Below are 11429 nucleotides of genomic sequence, written 5' to 3' on the forward strand. Positions count from 1 at the left end.
ACCAACCATACAAATTATTTTTACACTTTCAGTACACACAGAACACACACAGAAACAAAACAAAAAAAGCCACCAGCTTGTGGAAAAGGGGAAAAAATTAGATCCCAGGTAGGGGGATATTTTAGGGAGAAAGTTGATACAAATAGTTTTTCTACATGAACTACCAAAAAGTTATTTAAAACATATAAAAAATGTTAAATTACTTGTACGTATTAGACAGAATCTTGACTATGACCTCAAATAATTGGTAGTTTCCTATAAAGTAAAAAAAATTTATGTATAAAACAAGCTGAATCTATTGTGTCTACAAAAACGGAATGCTAGACTAAGACATTCCTTAACAAAAGCACAAACTTGGCCCTCAGCAAAATAATTCTTGAACATAAATGTAACATGATTTTTTTTTAAAGTGCAAACACTGTACTTTTACAAACTAGAAGGCTGGAAAACTACAGATTTATGTTCTTTAAATGTGTGTCAAAACAATTTGATTGGAATTTTTTAATCTGTGATCTGGTAAACCTGTCAAACTTCAGCAGATTCTTCACCATTAATATCAGTCATTTATGTTTAGGACTTGTGGTAAAATTCCAGTATTTCCCTAGGCCAGAGCTTTAATTGCAGAGTTTATTTTTTTCCAAATGCTAAAAATGGGAATAAAGAGGCATTTTCACAAAGATTTTTGATGTGGCTTTCAAAAATTAGGTTATTTCCTTTCCTTCCGACAGTGCACATTGAAGATGATTTGTCCTTAACGTGTTTCTCCTCCCTTCCCATCTCTTATCTCAGACTGGTAAAACGTCACACACTTCGGTTCAGGAAAGGAGAGACCATACCTCCCAATCCTCTGTAGACTAGAGGAATGCACAACAAATTACAAGGCAAGAGATCATTAGAGCCATCTCTTCCACCGAGATGACCAAATTGGCCTGTTATAATTGGTTATACTGGCTCTCTCGACTAGAACCCACTCTGATTCCAGAGCCAGAAACCAAATCCTGATAACTCAACATGCCACTCTATGTCAAAAACGATTGTACAACCCATTGGCAAAGCACATCATGTCTCTTTCTATGAGATGGGTCACAAATTATAAGAGCAGTCTCTCCTATAAAAACAGGTAGAAGAAGTCTCTCTGTGGATCTGAAGATTGTGGGTCAAGTCCTGATGACTACCTATATAGGAAGGGGGAGGGAGAAATTTATATAAATTTGTTTGAGGACCCTAAAATAGTTTTTGAAGTAATTTTATATTGCAAAATGTTATATTTAGAAGTGAATTAAGATGCTATGCAAATATTTGTTATATTGTATTTTTAGTACCTTTATATTTTGGATAATGAGAGATATCCCTTTGAGGAACAGAGTGGAGCATTTAGAGTTTGTTGGAAGAACAGCAAGAGCAATGTGGAAGATTTTGCCTGTGAGTGCAGAGTTGTAGATATTTCCTATGTAACCCTGCAAAGAGTCATTATTTAGTAAAATAAACATCCTTCCAGGAAGCCAAGCTCATTCTCAAAATGTTATACTAACTTTTACTGGGGAACTGGATGCCTCAGGTAATTGCTAAGGCTCTGTAGCTCATTTCACCTGCCAGCCGCCACTCTGAATCCAGCCCAGTTTGATTAGAATTTGAAGAAGTTGTTCTTACCTAGTGGATGTTTGGTGATTATTTTTGTGAGAGGAGTGTGGAGGGACTCAGTTTCAATTCCCACATTACAAACGTGCTGCCACTTTCCATTTATTGGCAGATTTCACAAAGAAACCCCAAAATGGCCATGGAGTAGTTTGAAGTGCCTGTTACTCTTAAAATAATTTCTCCTCCCCCAACATACCTGTGTGGGATATGCTGGCAGCTGGTATGTGTAAAAAGCTTGCCCCTGCTTCTGCTGCTCTATTGAGAGTGGACTTCATCCATCAGGCTCTCGGATGTTTGTCACCTGCACTGAACTCACACAATTTTTATGGTGTTTAATAGCTGTGTGTGAATTTCTGTAGAGACAGTTAGCTTATTTAAATAATTTGGATAAAATATCATACCACAAGCTGCAAAAATGTGGCAGATATACTCTAGGCCCCAATCCTGCCAGGACACAGCAGGCAGACCCATGCATAGAGCCCCAAAAAGTCACTAAAGGATCACATCCCTCCTCTGCAAAAGTTCTTGATAATCAACAGACATAACAAATGGAATAAATCAGGCAGCTTTCCAAGGTGGCTGGGATTCTTACTCCTAATATTTCTTTTAATAATAGCTTTGCAGGATTACTATCTAAACAGATTCACCAAAGCCTTCTTCCTACCAGAAGGACTATTAAATAACCCTACTGATATTTTGGAATCAAACTATATAGCAGAGATATATTTTGAATCATTAACTTACATGGAAGTTTTGGATGCCCAAGGAATGCAGGATACAGGCCTAAGAGAACAGATGAGCATTAGTCCACTAGAGCAATTTGCATCTAAGGTATATTGAATAAACCTGCTAAGAGAGAACTAACAAATGTGTCTGTATTGATTTCTCCCCCTTAACTGTAGAATCTTTTTCATTTAGTAAATTTCTATGGATGACAAATCCATTTATTCAGACCTATCCAATGATACGCCTAGTCAATGGACAGAGAAATAAAAAGACAGAAGATCTATTTTACACACATTGTTCTGCCAATTAATATGTCCTAACTTTTAAGTATGGTCCTTTTCCAGAGGCAGAATATATTTAGGCTTAATCTTGCTTAGTATGAGGTTCTTCAGAGAGCAGAGTATTATCTAAATTAAAAAATTATGTCATTACAATACAGATGTCAGCTAAGACCAAACTTATCTAAATTTCAGACCTTATATTAAATGGAACCGAAATCTTAAACGCAAAAGCAGTGATTTTATCCCTTTAGTTATATATATATATACACACGTTTATATATAATATTTTAAACTAATAGTGCAACAACTTAAATTATGCATTATATGGATATTGCCTCATGCCCATTTTCTTGTCCAACTTATTTCTAATGTGGGTAGTGAATGACAGCTGCAGAAGTGAGGACTTTTCTCTAAATTACCCTCCAACTGAGTTAATTTTTGCACAAGCAGTGGCCCAGTTGAATCTGAGCTGAAGTTTTCAATGATAAAACTCTGAAAGAAAATTAGATTAATGAAAATACAAAAAAAGTCTCAAAATTATTTAAACCCAAAGGATACTAACAAGATGGTGACAGGGGAGCTGCTTTGTTGAGCCATTCCGATAATAGTGCTTGAACAGTGCATTGTAGTTACTGCTAAATCATACTAGCAGGTGGATTATTTTTGATTTCAGCCATGATAAAAGAAGAGTTGTCGCATCTAACTGAGAAAAGTGAATCAAGGTCTGAGATGGAGGTCCCAGGAAAAACCTAGTAATGACCAAACTGGAGAGAAAGCTTAAACTGAGGTTTATATTTGGTTATTTGACTTACAAATAAAGCAAAACCCAGGAATGAGGAAAATTTGGAGTTTATGTTCATAGCAAAATGAGAAATTCACTGTCTCACAAGACATAAGAATAGAATTTAAAAGAAGCTGCATCCATCCTGCTAGTCTCAATTTATGAACTGAATAGGAAACAAAAGTAAAGTTTTCCATTAGGAGATCCTTCTGGCCATGACCAGATTGTCAAAAAGGGACACTTTGTGATATTAACAGTAAGAAGCCCTGAACATTCAGTCATACAAGGTATGCCTGTTGTCATTCTGATTTAATACTCGTTTAACAAGCATCCAAGGTGCAATCGGCAACATTCCTTTTCCAGCTTTTCCTTTTCCAACAAGTTTAGCTGGAAATCAGTTTACTCCTAGAGCTTTTAACACTGGATTTTTGCCAGTAAATAATTCACATTTCAGAAATATAGCAATATAACTCATAGCTAGAACCTCAAGTACCTATTTAAAATTTTAAACTTTATAAAAGTTATCAAATTTGAGGGAACTATATTAACTTTCTGGAGCTGCACTCACAAACATGGGAAGAATTTATTTTCTAAAACCTTTAGTTAGGTTAAATAGACCAGGTGAAAGTCATCCTGCAAAATAAAAGAGCTGCAGTGAATCACATTTCCCATATTTGGGCTAGTGAGGGTTTCAAAGTACTGACATGGAGAGGAAAAAAACCCAAAAAACCACCAAAATAAGCATGTACAGAATGTTTATGTTGAATGAATGAATGCTGAGTAAACAAAACACCATTTACAGGGCTAGCAGCTACTGTAAAATAAGCCAGCACTGGTTACCTAACAATATAAAAATCCATAGATTCATGTACACAGTGACAGCTCATTAGAAGTGCAATTTTACTGCCTTGGATGTTTTCATAAACAAACATCCAGTTTTATTTGGAAGTCAATAGCTGCCCTTAAAAACTGAGCACTAAAATAAAGAGACTCCCAAGTACTGTCAGTAAACAGAACTGAAAAATCAATATCAAATATATTTGGTGTTACCAAATTCTCATGAAATTTGATTGTTTCCTGCCTCCAATATATGTTCTAAAATTCATCATTTAGTGTGGGCACTACTTCACTATTCTATAATGAAGAAAATTTCTAATCTCTGCAATAGCATTCTCCACCAGAAAACTTTAAAATTTCAGAATACCTGACCATAACTTCCACAACTGTGTTCACAAAGAATGATCATTAAATGGAAAATTTTTCTTTAAGATCTCTATGGTTTTTCGAAAGTCTATGTGTTTCTCAAAAGGAAATAAGTGAAATAATCAATGAAATAATCAGCTTGCATTATCTAGATAATTACTGAAAGGTAAATACAAGCCTGATAAGAAGATTAGAGGGTAAATAACATATTTGGGAAGTACACTGATAAACAGGGGGAAATATCATACAAACCCATGCATAAGACATCTTTACCTTACAGTTAAGTTTCCTCTAGTCCATTTCCTATCACTGCAATCATTTTAAAAAAATAAAAACAAAAACAAAAAAGGTCAGCAGCTAAGACAACATTAACAGGCAGATCAGCCTCAAACCTCTTCAGTTTAAACAAAGTCAATTTCCAATTACAGCCACCCACACCCAATTCCTCACAATTTCACAACCTTAACATGGATCTCAGACTTTTAAGTTAGAAACAATATGTGGACTTTGACCTCAGCAAGTTTAAAACAACAGTGCAAATGTTAAGTGTACATCTGAGAAATTGGATGTCCGTATTGTGGGTAGTTTACATGTTGGAACTGAAAGGGAGTTACTTGTAGAGCAGAAGAGTCACCTAAACATAATACCCAAATTCACAGACGAGGCATGAGAGTTGACACTGCACTGGATATTCAGTTGTTTTTTTTTGTTTTGTTTTGTTTTTTAAAAACAGGATAACTGAGGAAATAATTAGAACAGTTTTTGCACCATTTGCCTATTTTGCTAGTAAGATAAGACAGATACACAGTAAGATATGTTTGCTAAATGTTATAGTGTCAAAGCACAACTGATAAATACTATATTATATTTTACACCATTTATAATTTGTTTTAACTTTATTACAACAGTGGAATTTAGAGCTCAGTTTTATGTCTAACAAGTTAGTGCTAACATACTTTTTTTTTTTTAATCTGTATTTGCTTTTCCTATGTTATGACAAAAGCTGATTAACCTAAATAGTCAATTACTATAAGCTAGGAAATAGGTTTCCCTACTGGTTCCCAAACCTCTGCTGCACACTTGTCCTGAGCCTGGATGACCAGCCCAGTTCTCTATTTCTATGGCCTCCGGTTTTCCTACCACTCCCCTTGCTCCATTTAGTAAGGCTTTTTCTAAATGAAATGAACACAAAAAAGTCTAGAGAGGTTAAGGAGAATGACAGTACAAAATGGGAGTCCTCCATGAAGATTCAGTGCTCAATGGCAAAAATATACCAGTTACTACAAGCAGCCAAATGACAGTATTTTAAGTTATTTTCCCCCAGATGTTACCCTAAATTCAGTTTTTTAGCATGAAGTCTTGTGTGTAATGTCAAGTTTATGACTTTTGAGATTGTGATATTAGAGGGACCCTAAGATTTAAGATCTCTAGGATGGTTTTTAGAAACGTTAAGCCTTTTAGAATAAATACACTGAAAGCTCAGAGTTGGAAAAATACCTAGAAAATTAAAGTTTGTCCTTCTTCAAATAGTCTATGTCTAAGATATAATTTTGAGAAATCAATTTAAAGGATATACACTTTAAGTGCAAAACTTAACAAAACCTTGGCTATGGAGCTGCTAGGAGCTCTATAGTCTTAAACAAAGAAATCATCATTTAAAAAGAAAACAGGTCTTGGTGTGTTGACAGTGAAGAAAAGAGTGTTACCATTATGGATAAAATGGAAGTGTCAAGACTTGAAGTACAGTACTCATTCCCTTCCATTTCTACTATACATTTTAACAGGTAAACCTTAACCCCATAAAATTCTTCTCTTTATCATAATTTATCTTACCTATCACATGCCATATTTGTAGACTAGTATTCCCTCATATTTATTACAATCTGGTTGCCTAAGCAGGTACAACAGATACAGTGTCATTCTTTATGCTCTACCTTTGACAGTTCAGATTTCCAGAAGTGAAACAAACCTTCAAAGTGTCTGATACAAAAAGCTCTAAAAATGAGACAATTGAAAATAGTAAAAAATATTTAAAAAGATACATACACAGACAAAATAAACTACCAGTACAGATACTTAGTACCAGCCACAGCATTAGAACTCTGGATTTTAAAATTATATTCATTCCCTTCCCTTTCAACTCCAAGTCAACAGTTCAAAACCTTTCTGTTCTCTATTTGGCATAAAATCAGTTAAAAATATAGGAGACACAGTCTCTATGTGAACATGCTAAGGACCAAACTTTACAATGATGTTCAGTAGAATAGTATCTAAATATTATGTATTCTGTGAGTTACATGAAGGAAAGGCAGCAATTTTCTATAATAATCAGAACTTCAAATAACTAGGAACTAACATTTGGTATTCTAATTTATTTGATATTGTTATTTTTAACTATGTTGACTAGGAGCATGGTAGTGAAAAAAAGATGTCCCCAAGTGTACTTACTGGGTAATAGGCTACAGTCAGTGAACTATCAGCATTTTAACTTTCAGGACTCAGTCCTTTATTGGAGCTGAATAATGTTGCTATGTATGGATGCAACTACAGATGTGGCCTCAATCCTGCTAACACATATGCATGTGCTTAACTTCACTCATGAAAGTTCTATTGACGTCAACTAGACTAGTCATCTGTTTAAAGTTAAGCTTGTACACAAGTTTTCACAGTCACTGCTTACTTTATAAAACTATGATACTCCAAACAAGCAAGGAACAATTAACTATAACTGTTCCAAAGGTGCAGGTTGTTTTAAAAGGTCACTATCAGGAAAAGTTTGCCTAAATGTTAGGTTTTATAAAAAGTTCCAAAAAGACAATTTTACTAAATATAGATACCAATAGAATTTTTTTTCCATTAAAAGTGTTTTGAATAATACTACCAGAATCACTTTTTCAAAAATACCCTTAAATATTTGTATTGTTTCACGTGAATCAGAAAGTTCTCATGGCAGACTAGTCTATTTTCATTTCCAAATTGAGAGAAATGCAAAAAAAAAAATTTAATTAAAAAAAATCCCCAGAAGTATTCTGCACACGCTTAGCCCTGGTCTACATTACTTAGGTTGATGTAAGGCAGTATATGTCAACCTAATTACATCAGTGTACACACTACAACCTCGCTCCTGTCGATGTAAATGTCCTACTACACTAACATAACAACTCCACCTTTATGAGAGCCATAGGGCTTATGTCGGTGTAGTTAGGGCAACACAACATCCATGTACATACTGCTTTATTTACATAATTGTTGGCTGTCATTCTTGTCAAGAAATGTACAAGAAAGACTGGGATGGTGGTTGGTTCCAGCTAGAGCCTGGCTGCTCCTGGCAGGAAGGCGAGAAGCATGAGCGACTGTCCCCCACTCCCGGGGGGGAACTGGACAATGCTGAGCACCCTGGCTCTCAGTCCCGCATAGTGACCCTCATCAGTTGGTGGAAGTGCTCCTGGTGAGGATGCGCATCACTGACATAAAGAGGATAGTGTGGATATAAGCCACTGCATAATTACTATATACATGTTTAAGTCGTAGCAGGGTTACGTCCTACATTATACATCCAAGTCAATCATGAATGGTGCAGAGAAAGTGAGTAAGCATTATATACTCTTTCACATAACACAAGAATCAGGGTCGCCCAATGAAATCAATAGACAGCAGGTTTAAAACAAACACAAAGTAGTATTTTCTTCCCACAACACACAATCAACCTGTGTAACTCGTTGCCAGAGTTGGTGAAGGCCAAAACTATAATTGGATTAAAAAAAAATTAGATAAGTTCATGCTTCCATAGGTCCATCAATGGCTATTAGCCAAGATGATCAGAGATGCATGCAACCCCATGCTTTGGGTGTCCTTAACCTCTAAATGCCAGAAGCTGGGAGTGGATGGATAGGTCACTTGATGATTGCTTGTTATGTTCACTCCTTCTGAAGCACCTGGCACTGACCACTATTGGAAGACAGGATACTGAGCTAGATGGACCATTGGTCTGATCCAATATAGCCGTTCTTACTTTACTCACTACTTAAGATAGTGGTTGTATTTGTGTGTAAAGCCCAAAATATTTAGTTAGTTTACTGTATCAGCAGAATTAACACTACTTGCAAATAAGCATATGGGATGCTAATGCTATAAACATTTTAAGAGTCTGAGCATGGTCCATGCTAAGTGCCACAAAACAGAATCTTCATTTAAAAACACTAAAAGATTGACATTAAGCTACTGCAACAAAGTGCTGGTAAAAAAATAGGTAATTAATGCTAAGTCTGATCAAAATATTTTAAAGTAAACCTTGCTTGACAAAACAGGTCCTTCTTTAGGCCTGCATCATGTAACAACTTGAACATATCGATAATTTTACACATAAGTACACCTATTGAACCCTGAAATACCTGAGTCCTATATTTGCTTCATCTACATAGGGATGTACCTGTAACTATACAGGTTATACTTTTACCCAGTATAGTTACACAGTTATACCTCATGTGGACACTCAATTTCCTATGTAGATTGTACATATTCTTAACTAATTACAGTATCAAAGGCCCCAGGCCTCATTAAACAGGGTGGCATTTCTTGAGCTTCTGGAAGGAAGCATGAAGCAGTTTTCTTTGTTGCTTCGTATGTTCTATCCACTGCATAGTGATACTCCTAAACCAAGCATCACCATTGGCACTGAGCACCACCCCAAACCACAGGCTGCAAGACCTGCATGCCACCCACCCTCTCCCGTCACCAGCAAACACCCAAGAGCTAAAACCCACATCAACCACAGCTGGAGTAACATTATTTGCCCACTCTTTCCATCCCCCACCCCAGGCCTTCTCCAGGTGCTCGCCTACACCTCAAGGAAAGCACATTATACCCTCCAAAAGGCATGCTCTCTGGGAGAGAAGGGAGAACAAGCTTGGATTATTGTCCCACCACCATCACCCCCAGTGCACAGCCCCCAAGGGACTTTAGCACAAGCTCTCTAAGCTGCCATGTACTACCAGCAGTAACTATTTATATAGCCATGAAAAGGGGCTCCAGGATAGCCGCTGCCCCAATCCCAGCCCACGCCTTGCCTTGCCTTGCCTTGCCGCTACACAACAATGAGCCCTAACACCAAAGAGCCCATTATTACATGGCAATTTAAGAACTAGTCCTTTTTGCGCATGCGCCAAGCGCACGATTTTCCAACGGATTACAGCGGACCTCGCGCTACGCAAGCGCCCATGGCCAAGCTACGGTTACTACAATGTGCGCGGAGCTGCAATCAGCGCCACGAACTCCTGCTGGGGAACGTCAGAACTCAGAACTATCACTCAAGCGGCTGTGAATGCGCATGCTCAGTCAGCCCAGCAGCGCGCAACCTGTTCGACAACCTCAGAGCATGCGCAGGTGTCAGCCCACACAAGAGCAAATCGACAGTACGCATGCGCACTTCCTTCGCAACGGCGCATGGGGCTAGCCTAGCGTCTACCGCAGCAAACCAGACCAGGAGAGACATAGTGCGCATGCGTGCCTGAGTTTGCTCTGCCTGCGAGCACCACTCCAGCCCAAGCGGCCGCCCTCCCCCACATTCAGGCCCCCAGCCAAGGGGCATCTTCCTCAGCCCCGACCAGGTCGAGCTGCCTTGCTTCCACAGGCTGAGCGCTTCGGCGCTTCCCCTCCCTCCTTGGGGACTCACACGCATACCCCGCCCCCCGCGCACAGTGCCAGACTTACCGTGCTCCGTGGGACGGGCGGGGTTGGTCCGGAGGGCGCCGGATTCAGCCGGTTTCGGCTGGGTCGGTCCCGGCGTCACACAATGAAATCAGCGCCTCCGATCATTAATTCTCATCATGATCGTGACGTCAGCGCAGACAGCGGCCAATGGGAGCCTAAGATCAGCGCCGGCCGGGACAGTCCTTGCCCCCGCCCCTCCCGCCCGGGGGGAGCGCTTGGTTCAGGGAACAGCCCGCCTGAGGCGGGAGGGGAGGTTCGTACAAAGAACAGCCTCGCTGCTCCGAGAGGGGGGGCGCCTGCCTAGACAGGGAAAAGCTCCGCCCGGCTCCGAAGCTGGCCGGGGCCCAGGGAAGAGGCGGGGGAGGGAGCAGCGAGCAGCCTGCCTTCTCCCCAGCCTGCGGGGGGGGTGCCCCTTGCCTCCTGCGGGAGAGCAGAGCACCCCTGCCCCACAGCAGCCCGAGCGGCCGAGCTGCGCACCTGCTGGGGAGCGAGGCTCGTGTCTTGTCTTGTCTTCCTCCCGGCGGCCTGCTCAGCCGCGCTCATCATCACCGGGCAGTCTGGCCGGCGCGCTGCTGCCGCCGCCTTCGCCGGGCGTGTGCGAGCCGAGCCGAGCCCGGCTGGCATTGCCCTCCCCCGGGCAGGGAGCAGCCCCGCTTCAGCCGTGCCGTGGCGCGGTGATGCGGGTCATGGGCCGGGCAGGCGCTAAGTGGGTCACACGCGCTCCGAGCCTGGCTGTGCCCCTGGGGGGTGGACGGGCCGGGGGGCAGGCCTGCACAGATCTTTCTCAGCCCTGCTTGACTTGGGAGAGAGGAGCTTGCAAGGTGGCAAGGGTGGCTATTCCTTCCGTTGCCAGTCTCCCCCCAGCCTTGTGCTGAGAGTGGCCATGACATGTAAACTCCACTGGGGCCCTAAGTTCTCCTGAGCGGTTGGGACGCTGGCTCAATTATGGAGTTCACAACGCCTGGGCTTTGGGTAACGACTCCACTACATTCTATCGGGGCAACTGACCCCTTCCTCTGTTTGAGAGAGAGAAATGTGGTATAATTGTTTTATCCGTATCTTTCAGGTGAGCCTAAACATCAAAACCGTGC

The 11429-nt window shown here is 40.4% G+C and overlaps 1 protein-coding gene across 3 annotated transcripts in view; it reads right to left on the bottom strand.

Annotated features, from left to right (window-relative positions):
* HDX (highly divergent homeobox) overlaps window positions 1–10908 on the bottom strand; it is a 75152-nt gene extending 64244 nt beyond the window's left edge. The window contains exons 1-4 of one of the 3 annotated variants that reach the window (XM_067548369.1): window positions 4903–4927; window positions 3208–3348; window positions 2383–2421; window positions 1835–1944 (exon numbers count right to left, since the gene is read on the bottom strand). The gene's annotated coding sequence lies outside the window, so the exon portion shown is untranslated. Of the gene's footprint in view, window positions 1–1834; window positions 1945–2382; window positions 2422–3207; window positions 3349–4902; window positions 4928–10338 lie in introns of those variants that run through there. The other 2 variants (XM_067548370.1, XM_067548372.1) reach the window with 2 other exon arrangements.
* Between the last annotated feature and the right edge of the window lie 521 nt (window positions 10909–11429).

The sequence above is a fragment of the Emydura macquarii genome, unplaced genomic scaffold, assembly GCF_026122565.2.
Source record: "Emydura macquarii macquarii isolate MOO-44397 ecotype Brisbane River unplaced genomic scaffold, CSIRO-AGI_Emac_v2 contig_1253, whole genome shotgun sequence".
Classification (NCBI taxonomy): Eukaryota; Metazoa; Chordata; order Testudines; family Chelidae; genus Emydura; species Emydura macquarii.